Source organism: Myotis nattereri (assembly GCF_964212035.1).
Source record: "Myotis nattereri genome assembly, chromosome: 6".
NCBI lineage: Eukaryota > Metazoa > Chordata > Mammalia > Chiroptera > Vespertilionidae > Myotis > Myotis nattereri.
Window position 1 is genome coordinate 79,084,203 of NC_138081.1, and position 23,028 is coordinate 79,107,230.

A 23,028-nucleotide genomic window follows, 5' to 3' on the forward strand; every position below is an offset into this window, starting at 1 on the left:
TGTATAAAAACACACAATACAGCATGAAATGTGACTGGAGAGATAAAAATAAAGCATTATGGTTGCTCCAAATAAGGCATGAAAGTCAGGAAAGACTGCCTTCTTGTGGGAGTTAATATTTGATCTGGGTTTTGAAAGATGAGATGCAGTTCAATAAGAGAGTTCAACTGGATTACAGAATATATAAAGGATGTTGTTAGGCAATATAGTGGCTAATCTTGAATGCTAGGCTAAGAGCTTAAATTTTAGATTTTATTCACCAAGGAAGATGAAGCCAGTAAGCGTATTTAAAGAGAGGAATAAAATATACATATACATGATTATATACATGCATCCATATGTATGTGTGTGTGTATATATATATATTTTAAAAGTAAATAGGAAAAAATCATTATATAATAAAGTTCTTAAATAAAAAATAAAACATATTAACAAAAAATAAATAACCCAATAGAAAAAAATAAGCAAAAGGATGAACAAACACAAATGGTCAATAAACATAAAAAAATCAACTCTAGCCCTGGCTGGGTTGCTAAGTGGTTATAGCACCAGCCCGCAGACAGAAGTCTCAGGCTCCATTCCAGGTCAAGGGCTCCTACCTAGGTTGCCTGTGTTTGCTCCCTGCCCCCTCCTCATCCCCCCTTGGGCATGGGTAGGAGGCAACCAGTCGATGTGTCTCTCTCACATTGATGTTTCTCTCTCTCTCTCTCTCTCTCTCTCTCTCTCTCTCTCTCTCTCTCTCTCCCCTTCCTCCTCCTTCCTTCCTTTCATTCTCTCTAAAAATCAATGGAAAAAATATCCTTAGGTGAGGATTTTTAAAAAATCAACTCTAGCAATAGTCAAGTAACTTCAAATTAAGATAATATTATACTGATTTTAACAAAAATTAAGACAAATAACAAAACAAGATATGGACCAATGGGGATTCATACACATTGCTTGTGGGAATATAAAATTGTGCAGTGGAAAGCAACTTGGTATTATTTTGAAAAGTTGATCATTTGCTATGACCTAACAACCTAAAACATCTTTTTTGTAAGAAATGAACTAGAACGTTGAGAGAAGCATATTTCATAATGACAAAAAAAATCTAGGAAACCAAATGTCCCCTTACAAAAGAAAAGACAAATTTTGACATATTCTCAAAGTTAATATTACATAGCAATAAAAATGACTAACTTACCACTGATATTAATATGTATCATCTTAGCAACAATATTGGGTAGAAAATACTGATACATACATTATGAAACCATCTTAATCAATTTAAAAAAAAAAGAAAGTATGTAATATCTTATTTCAATTCATATGACTATATGTTAAAACGATTTTTCAAGAGAATGATTAATTTAAAAATTCAGCATTGAGGTTACCTCTGGGGAGGAGCTGGATAAGTAAAGAATACAAAGGTATGGTGTTTTTCTAATTCTTTTCTTTTTAATTGAGTTTATTGGGGTGGCACTGGTTAACAAAACCACACAGGTCTCAAGTGTACAACTCAACAAAACATCATCTGCACACTGCATCGTGTGCCCATCGCCCAAAGTAAGTCTCTTTCCGTCCCCATTATTGCCCCCTTTGTATTACTTTGAAAATATGTTTCATAAGTTATTCATATTACATGTAAGTTTATATGTATAAAATAATATATTAAAATGTAGAAGGATTGGACATTGAGGAGATCTTGGAAAGAGATAATAGCAGAAGAGCAGGCAGTATATCTTGCTGCAATGTTTTCAGCTGAGTAAATACTCACCTGATTAACTGTATTTCTTTTGTAAGTCCCAATTACAATAACATGTATTTTTTAAAATATATTTTTATTGATTTTCAGAGAGGAAGGGAGAGGGAGAGACAGAAACATCAATGATGAGAACCATTGATCGGCTGCCTCTTGCACGTCCCCTCTCTCCCCTCCCACTGCAGATCAAGCCAGCAACCCAGCCATGGGCCCTTAACCGGAATTGAACCCAGAACCTCTCAGTCCCCAGGCAGATGCTCTGTCCACTGAGCCAAACCAGCCAAAGCATACGATAACATTTAAATAATTAGGTAATAATACATTTTGGAGTAATAGGTTTTTCAAAAGTCATATTTCTGTTAAAAATGATTTTCTGAGTATTCATAAACTAATAATTTGCATAAAACACATTTTTTGTTTTTTTGTTTTTAAAACACATTTTTGATGAAATAATTTTTATTTCAATTTTATGTAAAAATATCCTGGCACTTGCAACTTAGTACTGAAACTCATAATTTAAATAGACCCTCCCCTTTGGTTTATAACTAGTTTGATAGTATACAGTAACTATTGTTGAGACAAAAAAATTACAATTTATCATTCCCAGATAAGGTTTCTAAGTTATATCCTCTCTTTCCACAATATCTTGTCTCAATTGATATGTGCTTTTTGTTTTTAAATGTGGCTCGTTTTGAAAGAAATGCTTTCAGAAGAAAACCATGTATGATTAATGCTAACTTGCAAAGATACCCTAAAATTCTGTGGTCTTCTGAACATCACATATTTAAAAAAAGCTATTTGAGATCATATTGTAGTTTTTCCAAAAAAGGCCACAGAGGCTTTTCCTAGTGATGTTACGGAGTTCATCTTGAAAGCAGCTGGGAATATTTAAGGAAATAGTCACAATTTGGAATGTAATTAGATTCTTAGTCATTAGGGTAAAGAACACACCAGAAAACAATCAATATGCCAGGCTTCCTCAGACCAAGGATGGAAAGTGAATAGTAAATCCAGAAAATATTTCCAGAGAAAAAAAAAATGTGCCTTATTTGTTTCTTCTACTTACCAAGTATGTTTTAAATTCTAATGGATCAGCTTCTCCAGCAAGTTTACTGGTTCAGTTTATTGGAATGCTAAAACATATAAGTGATTAAGAGCAGGGAAATGCCCATGTGGAGTATGGTTGAGATCCTTCCGACTCACGTGTGGTCTGCGGACCACATGGGAGCTTGGTGGAAATGCAGAATCTTGGGCCCACCCAGACTTCCTGAGTCAGAATCTTCATTTCCACAAGACCTCCACGTAATTTATGTGCACATTAAATTGAAGGACTCACTGGTGTAGATGAAGTTTATTTTAAATAAAGTTACATAAAAGTCATCTGCTCTTCTTGAGGTCATTAAATTCCACAGAAATGCATATGAATAATACAGAAAGCCTAGCAAGAGTTGTTGCTGTTTTCTTTTAATTGTTCTTCTAACTTAAAAAAAATAATAATAATTCTATATATTTTTTCTGGATATCTGTTTTTGGGAACTGGGAAAGCAGGAATTTCCCTTAGGATTGAGGACACATGTGAGATCTTCAAGGACAATTACTAAACTGGAATTATTATTCTGTTAAAAATCCTTTTCTGTTTTCCTTTTTAATTTTTATATATTTTTTAAAAAGACCCAAATAACCCCAGTTATCCCAGTAGATGCTAACTTTTTAATTTCTGAAGATTAAGAAGAATTGGAAAGTACCCAGGTAATACGTTGCCATTAGAGTTTACAGATAATCCTTAGAATACTTAGCCTTTCCCTAATTTCCACATGTAATTCATCAGCAAGGCCTGTCAGTCCTAGCTCCACTGTATTTCCGGTTGTTCTCCCTTTCCTCTGAAACCCTTCTCATCCAAATCACCATCATCTTTCTCCTGGGCCAGTGCAGTAGGCTCCTAACTGGTCTCCCCAAGTCACCTCTTGCCTCTCTCTAATCCTTCCCAAAGGGAGATCAGAGGGACCTTTGTAAAGGTAAATCAGACCATCACCTTCCTGACTTAAGGCCTCCCACTGGCTCCTGTACAATGGCCTGATGGGCACAGCATGCAAAGGCCCCAGCTGCCCTCACCACAGGGTATCTCCCTGTTCTCCCTAAGGTGCAACCACACCAGCCTCAAGCCCCCATTCCTGGCTCCTTTCCTGACTCTGGGTCTCTGCACCTGCTCTTCTCACCCCACCCCCAGCACACACACTCTGGCTCTTTCCACACCTGGCTCATTCTTATCCTTCTACTCGAACTGTGTAGTCCACATTAGTAATAAAAATATGCTCTATTCTAATATATAAAGACCAAAATGTTGTGTCCATTCAGCTCAACCTTTAAAATAGCTTTTCTTCTGTCCTAGCTGGTTCGGATCAGTGGATAGAGCATTGGCCTGTGGACCAAAGGGTCCTGGGTTTGATTCTGGTCAAGGGCACATACCTTAGTTGCAGGCTCCTCCCTGGCCCAGGCCCTGGTCAGGTCACATGCAGGAGGCAACCAATCGATGTGTTTCTTTCACATCGATGTTTTTCTCTGTTTTTCCCTCTCTCTCCCACTCTCCCTAAAAACCAATGGGGAAAAAAAATGCTTTTCTTCTAATGTAAAGATGGTTCCCAGCACACAAACACAGTAGTTATGTTACGAGATATTTGAAGGAAGGACCTGTTTAGTCAACTGGCACACAGTGGGTACTCAATAAAGACGAATGAAGAAATCAGGTTTAATCCATTTTATTCTAAAATAGAAACACTACCACATGCTTGGTACACAATAAAAGTATCTCAGTAAGACAGTAACTACTACTAGAAAATATTTACAAATTGTCTGTTAAGAATAAACAAAATATCTGGCGATGGTGCCAATTGTTGAGAATTGACTGTGATCCAGTTACTTTACATTTATTGCCTTATTTAAGCCTTTTAAAAAAAAGCCATACAAGGCAAATACTATTAGAATACGTATTGTACAGACAGGGGAACTAAGGCTCAGAGTTACATAATTTGCCTGTGTCACATCACTGCTAATGGTAGAGCAAGACTTTGACCTCCAACAATCTGTCTCTCAAATTTACCCCTTTAACCACTCTGTTACCCTACCTTCAATTTTTTAAACCACTTTTCAACTTACAGTATGTAGTCTTGGAAAGTCAATAAGGGAAAAAAGCAATAGGCAGACTTCTACTTCCTAAAAGGAGATATGAGACATAATGAAAGTGCTTGTAATGGCACATATTGAAGCCAAGATGGTGGTTTTTAATAAAACTGAGAAAGGGTGGATTGCTTTCCCACAGAAATTGTGGAAACACAGACGCTGTCCAACCTTAGAAATGTGAAATTGTTCATGTTTTTGATCTCTGGACCAAAGGAAAAACTACAAATTCCACTGTTTGGAACATTTAATGGAAGAGTTTAAAAGGAAACCATTATTATAATCATGGTACTCACCAGCATTATGAGAATCCAAGCTCTGTCAACATTTTCTTTATAAATTCACTATTAGGACTTTCTAACTCATCCAGTATTATTCAGCTAGAGCTTTAAAATCTGAAATGTAAGATCTTAAATTGTGGGTGATATTATTCCAAGAATTAAGGAGGAAAATGGATATCATGTGATAGAGATACAATAGAAAAATGTTTGGCTGATGCTGCAGTTTAACAGGTATTAGCTGTTTTTTTACTTTTTTTCCCCCCTTGCTTTGGAAGGAGGGTTGACCTGGGAAGGAAAGTTGTATTGCCATCTAACCATAAGCAAGATTTTAAAATCTCAGTATGTTATATGCAGTTTGATAAACTTAAAAAAAAACCCACAAGCTGTTGTCTCCACTTTCTGAATCTGCACAAAGGCTTGGAATCTCATAAAGAGAGATTACTTTTAAGAACTTTGGCGCTTGGCTTTTACCATAAAAAAATGAAAGAGCAGTCATTTCTAATCCTGTCCAGTACATTCCAGCTAAATGGAAGCAAGAAGACACAGAATAAAAGGAACTATTCAGTCATTTCAGAACTTCAACAAACATGGAATTAAATTCCTTTCTCCATAAGGGTTAAAGCTGCAGGGATCTGTTATCTCTACCCAATGTTGCTGGACCTTATTATTTTTTTTCATCCTCCTTTCTTGAGACGATTTACCTTTAAAAAGAAATCAAAGGTTATAAAAAGAAATGTAGCAAATTGTATCACATGAAGGCAATTGAATACACTTTTTTAACAACTCAATCTGGAATTATAGTTCATGTCACCATTTATCACACTCACAGATCAGAATGAACAGTTTGTAGGATCCCATTAGATGCTAAGTCAGAAGAGAACAACTGGAACAATGCAATACATTCAATTTATCGTGGCCAATCTACAGTTATGAAATGTGGAAGAGACCTAGAAAGATTAGGCCCCTCTCTGATGCTGTAAAGTAACAAAGTGAGATGCCCAAGCCCACCCTACTTGACTGGACTCACATAAATGTAATCTTATGCGGCTTCTTTTGCTAATATTTCTAATTATATTTTTACCTTGATGGATCTTTAAAAACATATAGTCTACATAAAGTTCCAACCTTAAATCCCTCCTGCCTCCTAGGATTACTAAAAATCAATTGGTTGATTATTAGAGTACAAAGTAATTTTAGATTTATTTTTCTGGTAGGGCCTGATATTCCTCACCAAAAGAGTCATCAGACTATTTTACCTAACCTAGAATTTTTGCTTCCAGATTTATTTTACCTAGTAAATTTCTGCATCATATATTCACTTAATGAATAATGTCTTATAATAATAGACCCATTCTAAATAAACTGTCCATTAAGTAAGTAAAGTCTTGAAACTATGAAAATTATAGCTCTGTCCACTATTATGCTTCAAATCTTATGATTCACTCAAGATTCTGATGTACCTTTTTGGCTACACGTACATCTTAATATTACATTTTTAAAAAATGGTTTAAAAGTAAACTCATGTGTCAGCATAATCTAAATATGGAAGGCATCATCTTATAAGTAGAAATGGTACTAAAATTCTGAAATTAAAAGGTTTACTGTAAGTAAGAAGCCAAAAGTTCAGACATTCAACCAAAGTTGATCCAAACCTCTTGGGTTGAAAATATCACAAAAGCGGGCTTTTCCATGAAATGGCCTGTATTTCCTGTTTTTAGCGAAGCTGGAAGTGCAATAGGAACAATACTTATTATGGCATGTCACTGCTGCTACTTTTGGTCTGAAAACACCAAGCAGTGACGAATCAAAAGAAAAAAAAGTTGAGTGGAGAGGTGTTCTGGGCTAAGAAGGGGAGAGTTAATGGGAACAGAATTTCCTAACTTGACCACCAGTTAACCATAGCTTGATGCCCAATGTGCAATGAGTCACTAGCAACTTGCTCCAAAATAACACAAGAACAACTTGGGCTAGATTGTTACTGAATATACTGTTAATAATATTTCCAGAAGAAAAAAAAAAAAACAAGCAACAACAGTTATTCAAAGGGTCAAACAGTACTCAGGTAACTTTCTTTTTACAGAACAATCTGGAAATGAGATAGCATAAACAACTTGCTAGACAGTCTGATAATGTCATTCATCACATTCATTTAGGAATTTTTGGCAAAAATCACAGCTCTCATGAACAGGGTTGATAATAACTCTTCACAGGAAGAGTGTGAAATTGCTAAAGACAGAACACACACTGAATTTTCAAAAGCAAAGTCTCAGAAGTTTTGTGGATTGTGAGTATGAAGGTATACTTTGCATTTTCCAAAAGACCAATAAATGCTGCTGTCTCTAACTTAATTTCTTGACTGATAAACTCAAACTACTAATATTCAACCAGTTTGTTAATATATTTATTGGGTCTTTACAGTACTGACTGTACATACTCAATTCAGAAGGAAAATCTTGGAGCTGTTGCTCTTTTCTACTTGACTGCTCTGTGCTAGAGGACGGGGTGTAAAGTTGGACAAGGCACTTAGTGAGGCAATATCTCAGCACCCTCTTCTAGAACCTGGAAATAGTATTTGCCCCTAAGAAATCAATCCTCAAAGATGAAGAAAATAATAATAATAATCTATAATATTAAAAGCATAATATGCTAATTAGACCGGATGTCCTTCCAGACCACCTTCCGGATGAAGCTGTGGTGGCGAGGGCCAAGGCAGAGGAGGCAGAGGTGACAGAGGCCTCCAGACACTGAGGTGGTTGAGGGACCAAGGCAGAGGAGGCAGGGGCTGAGCCACTTGCATGAATTTCATGCATCAGGCCTCTAGTAATAATAATAATAATAATAATACACAGGAGAAAAAGAAAACAAGTGTTTAGGATCTGCAGCCAGGACAAGTCAGCCTTAGTATACAATGTTGACACTAACCTATAAAGGGAATTTGTGAGACCCTGCACAAAAGAGTGAAAAGTAAGAACTCAAGGAAATGAGACACAGAACAACCTGCTCATCCCTTTGTGGAGGTCTGTTATTCCTAGCACAAGGAGCAGGCCAAGCAGCCGGTAGTAGGGTGGCACCCTGGCCCTCCAGGGCTTGGTGATGCAGCAACCCAGACTTGCCTAAGCAGAAGAGCAGAGGATGCACTGCTCAAGCTAGCCCTGGGGCAAGTTCTCCACCAAGACCAGGCTATGAAGCCAAGAAGGGCAAGGGTGAGTAAGGAGCTGTACATCATAGGCAGAAAGATGAGGAAAGGGCCTCATGGGGAGTAAGGGTGCTAGGCCTAGATGTGCTTTCGGTGGGTGCAGTGAATGAGGGCTGCCCTCTAGTCTGAGGCAAAACCCAGCACTGCTGTGTGCTGTTTTGTTTTGCTCTGTTTCCACGGTTTGAGCATCTCCATTTTGCCACAGCTCCTGCCTCTCCTCTTTGTTTATACCCCTGACACTTTGTATGTGTGTTACTTGTGTGTGCCCAGGAGTTTGTAGTCTAGGTCTGAGTAATACTCAATATGAAAACAGTTCATCAAGTGCACATACAGTAGGTTTATTATTCATGTCTATGGCTGGGTTAATAATTGAGTCATGTTAGTTAACCGTTAAAAACAGAGAGAGATAAGGTAATAATGGGCCTCTTGTTTGGTGGCAGCCAGGCTTCCTTCCTGGAGCCATTCTGTTGGCGGGCTCTGAGACAGGCATGAGCTGCGCCGTGGGACCACATTCGGGGGACGGTAAAGCCTGGAATAGTGTTGCGGGACTTTAAATGAACAGACTATGCATGTTTGTTAAACTTTGAGTCCATAACAAAAAGGCTGTGTTTGATCTCTCGAGAAGGGGTTGCCTAGCTGAGGTAATTCTGACACAAAGGAAACTCAAACTATAGAGAAGCAAAACAAATACGTACAGAGTGGCTCTCCTAATTTATAAATTGCAGAACAATGAAACCCTTATAGTGAGTTATGTACTGGGGCAAAGCCCATGCCTCATTGGGTTTTATTTCCCAGCATCTAAGCATAATGTCTGGCATATGGTAGGGGTTCTATAAACATTCAGTGAACTGAAGTGAACTGACTTGCTTCATATCCCCACCACTGGTCTCCTTTCATCCGGTTAACAACTGTACTTGCCCTTGGCTCAGCCACAACTTCCTCCCTGACCTCCCTGACTTGATCGATTCCCCTTAATATTTCCACTTATACTGTTATGCACATACCTTCAAAGAATCTATCATGGCTATAATTTTGCATTTGCAAAGACCCTTTGATATAACAATACAAACCATAGACAATAAATTCTGAGGGGTAAGAGCTGTGCCTTTTTGTTTTCCACTCATGCAGTAAATATTGTTTTTGTTGGCGCTCGGTAAATATTTGTTAAACTAGTGAACCACAAACCCATAATTTTCATGGTTTCCTCTCATTCTAATAATACTCACAAGTCCTCAAATAATATGACATAAATTGTCTAGAACTAACTCACATAAGAGTCAGAGATGGGAAAGTAAGTCTGTGGTGTGGGCCATCCAAGTTAGGAAGAATTTTGATAAAGCGAAAGAAAAATGCAAATATCTTCCATTGGCTAGAAGTTCGGTCTCCATCCTGGAGTATACCATACATATGTTTATGAAGATATGTTTAATTCTTTTACAGGCATCTCAGGTGTTTTATTTTTTAAAAGAAGAATAAAAAAGCAAAGTCAATTAAGTTGAACCATAAAAGGTCAAAAACTCTCAAATATGGTCAATTTCATATGGCCTAACCTAGCAGACTATGACTAGCCTGGCAGACCATGACTAACCTGGCAGACTATGTATATTTGTTTACATAGTTTAGTCACAGGTAAACAATTTTTCCATGGTATTATCCTCTGAACCTTAGGAGTAAAAAAAAAGAAAGAAAAAAGAAAACTGCTCCCATCCAAAATACAATATTATAGAATATGAGATGTGGTGAGTGATGAAGTTATTTTCTGGTTAAAGGAAAAGAAAGAGCAGAAACTGAAACTTAGTCATGTTTAAACTAATATCCAAACATTTATAATAACCCAATATATCCACTATTATTTCAGTCAACTACTTAAAAAAGTAAAATTGCAGAAAGATTAAGACAAAAAAAAAATAAAAAGCCCATCCAAGAGGGCTGTTGCTTTAATTCAATTGGATCATATTTATGAAGCAACTCGTGTGTGTCAGGCAGCATACTAGTACTTGGCACAAAAAATGCAGCTATAGTCCCAGCTCTCAAGAACTTACAAGCTCGGCCCACATGACATGGCTCAGTGGTTGAGCGTCGACTTATGAACCAGAAGGTCAGGGTTTGATTCCCACATGCCTGGGTTGTAGGCTCAATCTCCAGTGTGGGACTACATGAGGCAGCCGATCAATGACTCTCTCTCATCATTGATGTTTCCATCTCTCTCTCCCTCTCTCTTCTCTCTGAAATCAATAGAAAAATATATTTTTAAAAAAGAAGAACTTAGAAGCAATGAAAGAGTCCCCAGTCTGTATCCACACCCTTCACAGCTGCTCTATCTTCCTCCCATTCCATGGGGGAAACTCCTGGCCTCAGGCAGGTTCATAGTAGATGTTCTCCTCCCCCTAAAGGGAATTACTTCTGTTCACTTGTCCAAAATTCTTAAGGGAAAGTGCTATGTACCAAGTCAGGTTTCAATAAATATTTTCAGAATAAATTAATTAATCACCCAACTGATATGAGAGGGAGATCCATCTGTAAATGAAGAATTGGACAAAAACACATATGGCTTGCTTTCGACATAGGTCACGTTTTCTCACTTGGCTCTGAACATCTAAGTTCAAGTGTATTTCTTTATTTTTTTTTTACTTTTTTATTCCTCACCTAAGGACATGTTTTTCATTCATTCTAGAAAGAGAGGGGGAGAGAGAGAGAGAGAGAGAGAGAGAGAGAGAGAGAGAGATCCATCAGTTGCTTCCCATACCCTCCCCGACTGGTGATCCAACCCAGATAAACAAGACATTTTTATGACTGAGTTAAGTCAGCCTTACCCAAAAGTAAAAGGCCACTTTTCTTCTTTAACTATGTAATATGTGCAGCAGATACTCTGGCTCTGAGAAGGCAGAAGAATCTCAGGACTGTCACTGTATGACTTTGAAAAAATGATAGTCTCTTTGTGTCCCTGCTTTTTTATTTATAAAATATTGATAATCATACAGTAATTTCATGAGGATTAAATGTGGCAATACATGTAAAGCACTTGGCACAATATCTGGTATATAGTAAGTGTGTAGCCAATGTTAGTATTATGATTATTATCATATTCTTTGTAGTCATATTATTTCTCTTCCCATGTACTTTTTTATTGATGAAATCAAGGACCTAGTTAGATTGAAGAGCTCAAAAAAAAGTTTAAAAAAATACCAAGTGCCTTCATTCAATCATTCTACACATATTTATTGAGCTTCTGCAAAGTATCTGGACTGACCAACTCCCAGAATCAAATGGGTGACTTTCTGGGGTATTGGAAGGGAGAGGATAGAATTGTGGAAAAATAAGTGAAGTATAAGTTAGTGGGACCAAACTAAAGTCCAAGCCCTGAGGACAGTTAGTATAAATAAAAAGGGTCAGGTATAGAAGTTAATGTCAATGTCATTGGGCAGCATTAAGTCTTGAAAAAATCACATTGACTTTTAACAGGAAGAGAGCTCAAGCTTGAAGAACTTTCTTACCTAGGACTGGACCTTACTTAACCTAGGATGCTAAAGAACAATTCCCCATCTTAAATGAGCATAAATCCCATCAGAGATGATTTGTTGTGTTTTTGTTCATCATCATAAAAAATCAAAAGATAGAAATCAGTTACCTTGACAAGAATTATCATCCAAAAGTGAACTAGAAATCTATTCAGAAATGGAAGTCTAGTACTGACTAAGGATGAAAATCAAGCCAAGTGAGGAATAGTGAGGATAATTACTAATATATTTAGCAATAAAATGGGAAAGTAAAAGCAGCTCTTCAGACTATCGACCTATAACCCAAGTTGCTCAAGGCTGGCCTTACAGGGAGTGAAGTCAGCAGTGGAAGAGCAGCAGTGAATTATCTGAAAGCCCCCAAATTTGTCAAAGTGTCATTATTTGCTGATTGCTTTCCATCAACTACATACATATCTGGTGTCCGCAGACAGTGGTTCATTGTGAAATGCCAGAATCATCCTGCTAGAAATACACAGGACTCAGGAAACTGCATATGCATGGACTCAAAATGTCCTGTGGTTTTGTTGTTGATTTTGTTTTTCACTAGACCAGAGATTGGGCAAAGAGGAGATGCCTTGTGACCTGTCAGAACTGTGAAGACTATTTGCAAGCTAACACTTAAGTTGTAACACTGTCAGACTGTTGTGGATGCTGGAGGAAGACATGATATATCAGGATCAGAGACAACTGACTTTATTACTCTCAGCAGTAGTGGTAGCCAGAATTTTCTTGCACTAGTTCCTGAAGTACCAATTCTCATAGGGCACAAAGAGAGAGGGCCAGATGACCCTTGTATAAACATTATAAGAGAGAGATCCTGAGCTGAAGGAACCTGAATCTTTTAAACTGGGCAGTAAGCAAGCCTGTCCCTTTCTCTGGAGGGATACACTATCTCCATCTTCCAAAGTTGTTCACTCGACAAACATTCTTAAAATAATGGAATGGAATAAAGTCAGTTAGTTCCTCTTCTAGCAAGACATAGAGAAATGAGACCCATTCTGAGAACTGTCTCTCAATATGACCTTGACCCTAAAGCAACATGCTTGAGTGTCTGGCGTCCTATTGGTGGGCACCTTAAATAACTGGGGCTACAAAGCCCTTTCTGGTTCAGGATGTCTAATCTGGACAAACCACAGTTGCACATCCCCAAGAACATTCTCCTGAGCTTGCAAACCACAGGTATTCATTTCACCTTTTTTTTTTAATATTTTATTGATTTTTCACAGAGAAGAAGGGAGAGGGACAGAGAGCTAGAAACATCAATGAGAGAGATCGATCAGCTGCCTCCTGCACGCCCCCTATTGGGATGTGCCCGCAACCAAGGTACATGCCCTTGACCGGAATCGAACCTGGGACCCTTCAGTCCGCAGGCCAACGTTCTATCCACTGAGCCAAATCGGTTCGGCCATTTCACCTTTTTTTAAGGTCAGTACAAATCCCTAAAATTTTTGTCTTCTACTATTTCCCATAAGAATTTGGGGGTTGATACTGTAAAAGGCTTCTGCAACATGGAATATCTCTTCCACTATCGCTAGAAAAGTTTTCAAAAGTATACCCTATACCTAGTATAGGATTTAAGGTTGTCATAGTCCAACTTTATACTCTAAAAGCATTTTAATAATAATGCTCCCTGCATCCACTACTAGTCCACCCAAACCTTCTAAATAAGGGTGTCAATACCGAATAGTAATAAAGGCATGAGTCTTGGCTTTAATACTTACTAGCTATTGTCTTGGATGAGTCACTTCTTCCTTACTGTGAAATAGGGATAAGAACACTCACTCTTCCTACCTCACACAATTTTTTTAAAAAGTCACATCTGTGAAAGCAATTTATAATCAAGAAAAAATCATCCCCTCAGAAACTGGGTCTTCATAGTGCATTAGCAAAGTTGTGGGGTAATCAGTCATTTGCAATTGGATTCATGTGTTTTGGGGTGTCCAGGGGAAACCTCTTTGCCATCAAAATTTGGGGGGGAAATTGGGGTGAAAAGGGTAAGGAGGGAGGAAACACAATGTTATTTCTAGTTTTGAAGCCATTCCCAGATACATAAAAAAGCCAATATTTTATAATACCAAACATTGGCTTTTGGTTAATCTTTGTTGAAAATCAGTGAATTGGAAAAAGATAAAATGTGCTCTCCACTTTTCATTAACATCTTTATAAATCTGCCTTCTATATGTTCATCTTTTCCTAAGGCACCAATAAGACTACTGTGGGAGTATATATTATTTTTCCCCAACAGTGTTAGGGTGAATCTACAGGCAATGCACAGAAGTCCTGAGAAAAATAGTTTAAAAGCCATAAAAGATGCATGACAGTTGGTGAAGCGGTTCTCATGCTGCAAATTACAAAGATTTGGATAAAAAAATTCTGCTCTCTGCCTAACTTTCCAGAAATGGAAAACCTTATAGACTTTTAATATAGTAAAAAGGTAAGGAACATAAGCACTGAACAGATAAGCAAGAAAACAGGAGAAAATGGAGGGATCTGATAATGATCCAAATTGTTTTGAAATGAAAACCAGAATAAGAATAAGAAAGAACTAAAACAGGGAAATAGCAATCCATTCTTATGGCACTGCATTATTTCCTATAGAAAGAAAACTTGGTACAGATTATTCCTACTCCCCAGAATTTTTCTCTGTTCAGTCATCGTCAAATTTTGACAATAATACCATTTACAGAAAACAGATTTTCCATTAACATTTAAAGTTAAAAGTATCTCTCAATTACTTAAGTTCCCTTGAAATATAAATGATTTGCATCAGCAATGGAATTAGTTGTGTCTAAGTATGTTTCCAATAGCATCCAATAGTCCAGAAGAAAGCAATTCATAGAACTCCTAAGTGTGAAGTCTCTTTCTGGAGAACAGTGACTTCCGAAGTCAGTTTGTGTACTGCATGTTTTTATGCTCCATTCTATTTTCTCTTCTATCCTAGCTTATTTTGACCTGTTTTCTGGTTTATTAAACCTTGGTGTATTCATCTGGCTGTTCAAAGTTTTTAACGTTAAATATTGTATTTTTCAGTTCAAGAGTATGCATTTGATTAATTTAAACAAATTCCAATCTTCTGTTGAAGTTATCCATCTTTTCATCTCTTTTGTACATCATTTTCTTGATCTTGTCAATCAGTTACTTTAAAGTCCCTATTTGATAATTGTAATATCTGAATCGCCAATGGGTTTATTATTGTCTTTTTCCTCTTGGGTTTCGGTTATTTCTTCCTGTTTTATAGCATGCCTTGTAATTTTTTTTTTTTTTATTATTGAATGATGAGTAGCATGGAGGGTCTGAATGTTATCTTCCTTCTAAAAAAATTAAATTTTTTCTCACATTCAGGAAAAAAAAAATATTCTGGTAGATCATCTGATCCTATCTAGGCTCAATGTAATGCTCTGTTAGAGCTTATCTATTTCAGTTTTCCTAGGGTTAGGTGCCTACTCCTGGGCTTGACAGACAGTGTCTCCATTGAAAGCCTGCGCCTGTTTACCAATGTCCCTCCACCTTGGCAGCATCTGAATTCCTCTCTTTCTCCCCAGCATTATGAAACTACATATATCCCAGGTCAGTTATCTGGCCTCCCAGATGTCCTTTTGTGCCAGGTTTTGGAGGGTCTTTGTCCTTCCTGTGTGCAGATTAGTACTTGAGCAGAATTTATTTTCAGATATTTGGGCCACTTTGTGGATTCCTCCTCTCCAGAAATTTGTCCCTCTTGTCCTAGCCACTTTGCCCAAAATTCTGTCTTCTTCAGTTCAATAACAATGACACTCTTCTTGATACATCATTCACCTGTGCTATGATTTAGAAAATGCTCTCCTCATAGGAAAAGCCAAGGAGAATTTAAGTTCAGCTTATAAACTCTTCATCTCTAAAGGATCATAACCCCTCTTAGGTCCTAACTATGTTGGTTACTCTCCAATGCCTTCAATGTACTTTCTTAGAGATTCTGTTGAGCTTTACAGTCATTTACTGCAGAAGGATTTGTACAAGTGATTCCATTATGGAGACGGAAGCCTTCAATATAAACTTTATTACACAGAATGCTTAGAGAATGAGGTGAGCTTTCAGACAGAAACAAGCACAGACACATGCATCATGATACAGGCATCAAATGCCCTCTTTAAGGTTGGTAGGTAAGTAAACATGGCTTGAGAGAATAAGGTTAGGCAGTGTTCACTGTATGGTGGACAGCCCACTGTGACAGAAACAGCCTGATTTATTGTCGCAGACAAGGATAGGCACAATTTAACATCGAGATAGCAGACAAATAGGTAAGCACCTGTAGTGGGGAGGCTAGGTGACTCTCAAAACCCTGAACTCTTAACATGAACAAAGCTTCAAGATGGCAAAGAATCCCAGAATGAGGCCTAGCATAGCTGCGTGGGTCTCTGGTGCTCCAATTAATTTTCCCTGCCAAAGGAAGTCTTTACTTTGTTTAGATAATGGCTAATCAATCAAGCTCAGTCATTGAGGGGAAATACGCAAGGCTGAAAGCAATTTTGACCAGTTATGGTAAACGGTGACCTTCACCATCAGTAATCACATAAGGAGACATATATCTATCAGGACATCTACAATCCACCACCTCTACATCACCCCTTCAGGTTCCACTGAATTAGACTGAAAGTGATAGACCCCTTTATCCTCTGCATTATTCAACCTCTCAGTGACCTAGCCATCCAAAAGAGGTCAGGGGCAGCAAGCAACAGGATTTGTGACCCACAACAATAAGTAACTTACCTACTTAATAAAAATCATTTACAAAGAAATAGTTTTTTTGCTTTAAATACATCAAAATAAAAAAATCAATTACCTTGCTTTTCTGTAAATATACATGTTATATTTACCATGGAAAAAGCATTATATAACAGTTAAAATTTAATGTTTAAAGAATCAGCATTTTAAACACAAATCTTACTTTCTAGCTAAGCAGCTGCAAGAGGCACAGTACTTATTTATGTGTCTATCTCTATATTTCTTTTCTATTTAAGAGGAAAAGATGGAGTATTTATCAATGTGATATTCCTAGGGCTTAGCATGATGCCTAGCACATAGTAGATGATCAAGAGGTACATAATTGTGCCGCGCCAGCATGGCCAAGGGTGAACCTGAGGAGGGGCGGTGAAGGATTGAAGAAAAGACAGACAAGAGAATACAGCTGGGGCTTGGTGGATCTTCTGGGCCTGGATGAGGACACAGAAGACCCAGCCTGCAAGCTGATGCTTTATTTTATAGTCTGATTAAAACAAGGGTAGATGAACATGTATACAAATGTTCTTGTTTTGGCAACACTTGCTGCACCTCCCACAGCCCATTAGCTACTTAGGAAGGAATTAGGGAAGGCTACAAGGTCAGGTTTAATTATGCTAGGAGAGCTCTGCCCTCCAAGCTGGGACTTGTTTGTGGCCCTGCCACAGGTCAGCCCGAGGCTTGACCCTAGAGCCGCTCCCTACACATAATGAATTAATTGATTAAACTTTGAGATGGAATTATACTGGTCCAACGACATGCCCATCATGCTGATATAAGTTAAATGGACCTGCTCATCAGATACAACTCTATAATAAAGGCAGAGAAGAGAAAGGAATCTGGATTGTTAAAGGTTCTAAATTCTAGATTCTTTACTATGACAGACAGAGGGTGTAATCAAAAGAGCTGCAAAAGAAACAACATTTGTTCCAGGACTGGCTCTGCCACTGTTTGTCTGGGAGGGAGTAAGTATCTAAGCAAGGCACGTGCTGCCTACAGAGTCAGTGTCCTCACCTGTACAAGGAGAGGTGTGTGTCCCTGCTCTGCAGAGCCCAGTTCCACAAGGTGCCAAGCCCAGCTCTAGTCCCCTCCCTCGCAACAAGCACAGCAGCTCCTCTTGGCTTCTGTAGAAGATTACATTTGAGCAATAAGGGGCCGTGGTTAGAAGTTTGAAAAGCATAAGACCACATGATCCCAAAGATGTTTTCCAACTCCATGAGTCCCTAATTCTATGAATATGTTTAACTAGATTAGGAAAACAAAAGCTGTCAACTTTTATAATCAGAACCAAAAATAAAACTACTTTCATGGCGCTTAGTTTTTGGCAGATTTTCTAAGACAAATTCCCAAGACTTTGATCAGTTTTAAACTTGCATACTTAATCAATACTTAATGCATGTCTTAAATTTATTTACCCTAAATTCATCACAATGAGAACTAAGGCCAATTAGTCTATTTAACAAATTTTTTAGCATAAAGCCTGAGTTTCAAAGCAAAATAACTTAATTTAGTAACTAAGCTGCTAATTAACCTGGTTTATGAAGTTTTTACTAATTGAAAACACTGTCCTCCTGTTTCTCACTTAATGGCCCTTACCGTGAGCTAACACACAGTCTTTAAGAGAGATTATGGGAGCACTGAGAAGCGCTCTCCAGGGAGTAAGCTTCCACTTGATCCCCAATTTTTTTAGTATTTTAAATTGAGGATAGCAAAGCTTTCATCTTCCTGGATAACATTAATTACTAAAGTAAACATAATAATATCTAACATTTACCATATGCATCAACACTATTCTAAATACTTTAAATAAACTACGCTTTACTGAGTTCTCACAACAACCCCATTTTTTAAAGGGAAACACTACTCTCACTCTGAGTGAGAGGCAGAACCAGCTTCACCCAGGCGGTCCGACTCCAGAGCCCAGGTTTGGAACCACAGGCCCACATGCAGCATCAGCATCCACTGACGGACATCAATGTCGTGGGAATGAAATAAACCAGGATGCTGGAAATTACTAAAAACAACAGTCCTAAATTAGAATTCACTTTACTCTTTTTCATTTATTTTTATTTTCCTCAGAATATATTTCCCCATAAATTAAATGAATAAATTTAAATAAAATAGGTAAGTTAATGAATTAAATAAAATAGAATGCAGTAATGAGCCGGGGGGGGGGGGGGAACAATGGAAACCAGCACTTACCAGTTCTGCCACTAACTGGCTACGTGACTTTAGACAAGTCTTTAAATATATAATCTAAGCCTTAAGGGGGGGGGGGGGGAAATTCTAATTTTACTTGCATAAAAATTCATAAGGAAGTCATGTCAATTGTGTTACTAATGACCAAAACCAGTGCAATAATTTTATTATTAAAGGAATAACTGCAAATAATAGTCATGCTTCAATTTCTATTATACTATCCCACACTGAGCTTAAAAAACTATTCTAAGACAGTTTAAGAATGGTTTCCTCTGGTTCATGGCACTTTTCCTATAGATAAAATTGTCAGCATTTCCTGTATGATTTTTCCTCATTACTCTGCAACTTTCTGAAGATGAACCACACTGAATAAACTCCAGAGAAGCCACATTCAGAAGAAATGGTAATTAGCACACGCTGCTTAAAGTTTATTCATCTTATAGAACAAATGCCTTGCCTTTTGTTTTTATGACATAAAATTAAGACACATATCTTTGGATATATTTGTGTCAAATAAAAATCTAGTTTACAAATGGGAACACTAAATGGTAAGATGTGATCAATATGTGATCATATGTTTGAATTTCCACAGCTATTGTTCCTTTCATTCATTCTTACCTTTTTCATAGTGAAAAGTCAGGCTCTTTCAGTCACTTCTTCATCCTGTTACCTGAAACCAAAGAATATGGTGTTATTTTCATGACAAGCTAAAAAGAAAACTCCTATTCCTAAATTTTTTAGCTGTGTATTCAAAGTGGCATTACATTTACCTCATTCAAGACTTGCCCTTATAACAAACCAAATGAGTATAAAATTAAAAGAAAAAAGCCACCAATTTTAGTTTATTTTTGATTTAATATTTTAAGTCTCTCTCTCTCTTCTCTCTCTCTCTTCTCTCTCTCTCTCTCTCTCTCTCTCTCTCTATATATATATATATATATATATATACACAAATATATATGTGTATATATATATGTGTGTGTGTGTATATATATATATGTATATATATATATATATATATATATATATATATATATATATTTTATCATCACAAAACACTGACTCTATATTGTTTTACCCATTCATCTTCTAAGTCAATTATTGGTTCTTTCGATTGTCTGATAATAACAATCACCCACCTTCATAACAATCAGGCAGATATGAAAGTTTCTACTTGTCTCTCAATGAAAGTGATTTAAAGTCACTTTCTTATTTATGTTGGGTTTTTAAAAAGACAGTTTATATTAACTGACACTTTGAATAAATATTATGCCTTCATTAACAAATACATTTTAATTAGGCTTTATAAATTTAGGGGGGAAGCTCTGTCTGAAGTTAATGAGATGATAGGCTTTTATCCTGGTATACATTAGACAACTTTTATAATTTCTTCCAAGTACACTTTACTAGGAAAATTGTTCATTTTTCATATTATACAAATCAATCAAACAAAATGTATGCTCTACGGATGCAATGGTTACTAAAAAATTTAATTTAAAAGTTCCTGAATTTGGACTTTCACATTCATATTTACATATAATTCCAACTTACTGTAATGATCACAAATCTAAAAGGGTGATTTTTTTTCTTTTTAAGGATAACATACATTAGTCACTTAACTAACAATGGATAAGCATTTAAACTCCATAGAAAGCATTATGCTTTGTTCTTAATATACCATATTATCTGACATATATTGATAGGTTACTCCTCTTTACATTATAAAAGGTGATGTGGTATCTAGTAAAACCTATGGAATTAGGGGAGCTAGAGAGGCCTGGTGGGAATCTTGGCTTTGCCACGTATTGGTAGCCTCCCCACCACCTCTCTGCCCCTTATCTATAAAAAGAGAGTAAATTTCATAAACCTGCAGGGTTGTGTGAGGATCTGCATTAACCTACGTAATCAGTCTCGCATAGGTCCTCAATAATGGCAGCCACTATCGTTATTAGCAATATATGGTGAGAGTCCTGTACAAACACTTGTCCTGTGGCAGCTCCCCTTTTCCTCCAGAGCCTATGGGTGGTCACAGGAAAGCCGTGCGTATGAAGAAGCAGGACCCACCAGTCACCTGCCCCACCCGAGCTGTTCACTGACGGGGAGGATGGTGTGGAGGAAAGACTGGTGGTGGCAGAGTGAGTGGAGCTCCCTTTGCTTTATGTGAATTATAACAGTTGGAAGACGAGTGGCTTTATTTCTTCCATAAAGCAGCATCTGAACAGAATGATCTCTAAGGCCGCTGCTGCCCTGCTCTCACATTCAGTGCACACCGTAAAGTTTTAACAGAAGCACTAATGCACAGTAAATCTGTGCCACAACAAAAAAAAAATGTATGACCTCTCACAATTTGAGGAGAGTATTAATGGCAATATACACCTCATTTTATATTTATATTGTCTTTTTATGACTTTTCTATTTTTATTTCTTATTCAATCATCTTTTGTCTTCCAACTGTTATAATTCTGGTAGAGTTTGTTGTTGGTGGTTTTTTTTCCCCAGTTAGTTTTCTGAACACAATATTAAAAAGCCCAATTTCCAGCTCAAAGCCAGATATCTGACAACACCATCATTAGGATTATATTTGTTCCACAAACACTCAACAAAGCTCTCATCAAGCGACATCTATAAACGAGGAATTAGACTTGGTACTAGGGACATGAAGGTGAATGACTCAATTCTGCTCTCACGGAGCTCTGTCTGGTAAGGAACACGGTTAAATCACCATACAGTTAGACAAAGGATAAGCACCCAACCCAGTCTGGAATGCCAAAAAAGTAAGTGACATGTGAGCTGAGAGTTGAAGAATGAGTAAGAGTTGGCTAGCCTATACAAAGGCATAAAGACATGAAACTCTTGCTAAAATCCCCATGAGACTAATAGTCCTCACATTAGACACAGTGTTCAGTGAATGCACCCATTACTGAGTGATTGAATGAAAGAATTTGTCAGACAGCTTGGCCAAGTAATATTTACTTTAGCCATTTTTGTTCCCCAATAATATAAACACTTTTATACTTTATAGTTATTGGACGTCCACTGTGTATAAAACATCCTAGTAGGAGTCATAGAGAAGCATAGAAAGAAAAAAATACATAATCTCTGTCCTGAAGAAAGATGCATTAATTCAACAAATATTCACTGTGCTTTCATTTTTTTTTTCCATATGCCTGGCACTTTGCAATTTGCAGAGAAAAAACAACAGATATAGTTTATTAAAGCAAGAGGAGATCAGAAGCATAACAACGATTTCAGCATTGCTAACTCTTAGTTTTGAGGCTATCTTAATTTTACCCTCTAAATCTACAAATGTCTTGTAGCATTCTCTAAGGCCTGCAAACCATTGTAAAGTAAAATGTATAGGTCCTGAAAGAATAGAGGGCTAAAATTATAAGTGATGTAGTCAACGTTATAGCCAAGAAAAAACTTGGGATCCTGGTTCCAACACTGCAGTCCCTTCCCCAAACTTTCCAATTCATCCCCTTGTGGGTTTGGATCAAAGCAGCCCATCTACTCTCTTCCACATATGCCACAGCATTTGCAGTCAAGACGGTTCATATCATTTATTTCTAAGGTCTAAAATGCCCTTGCTGCTCCTCTATTCCTCGTCCTTTAATGAAGCTTATGGCCATAAAATTCATATTGGTTATTTCTCCCTCTTCTTCACTCACAAAACACTTAGCACTATATCCCTCCATACCACTCAATGTTCGCTCCTCAATAATATAAAAACTTTTATATTACCACCAACCCATTGACAGTCGAAAAAGAGCTCTAGAGCCTCGTAGTGTGTAGCTCTATCACAATCTGTGCTTCAAAGCTCCTCAAAAGTTCTAATTCCAGGGTCATGAAATGTTGCGTCACACCAATCCTCCAGAGTTTTCAATATCTTGAGGTTCCCAACTATGAAAGTAATGGTTTAATGCTAAGTCCATATATAGATCACCACCTCCTTGTAAGTAAGAATGAGGTGGCGTTTACTATCCCACTATTTAGCGCCCTATTAGAAATATAGCCAAAGCTCAAAATATTTGTGAATTATTTATTTCATTGAGAGGAGACGATAACAATAAATGACAGACTTTTAATTTGGGGCATCTGAATAGATGTATTAGTCTGGAAGAGTTTCACACTTAGATCTTATGTTTAAGGTTAGGCAACTTGGACAAT

The 23,028-nt window shown here is 37.3% G+C and overlaps 1 long non-coding RNA gene across 2 annotated transcripts in view; it reads right to left on the reverse strand.

Moving 5' to 3' along the window:
- LOC308521866 overlaps nt 1-19,762 on the reverse strand; it is a 108,141-nt gene extending 88,379 nt beyond the window's left edge. The window contains exons 1-3 of one of the 2 annotated variants that reach the window (XR_013996197.1): nt 19,480-19,762; nt 17,677-17,786; nt 4,488-5,897 (exon numbers count right to left, since the gene is read on the reverse strand). This is a non-coding gene — a long non-coding RNA (uncharacterized lncRNA). Of the gene's footprint in view, nt 1-4,487; nt 5,898-17,676; nt 17,787-19,479 lie in introns of those variants that run through there. The other variant, XR_013996196.1, reaches the window with a different exon arrangement.
- Between the last annotated feature and the right edge of the window lie 3,266 nt (nt 19,763-23,028).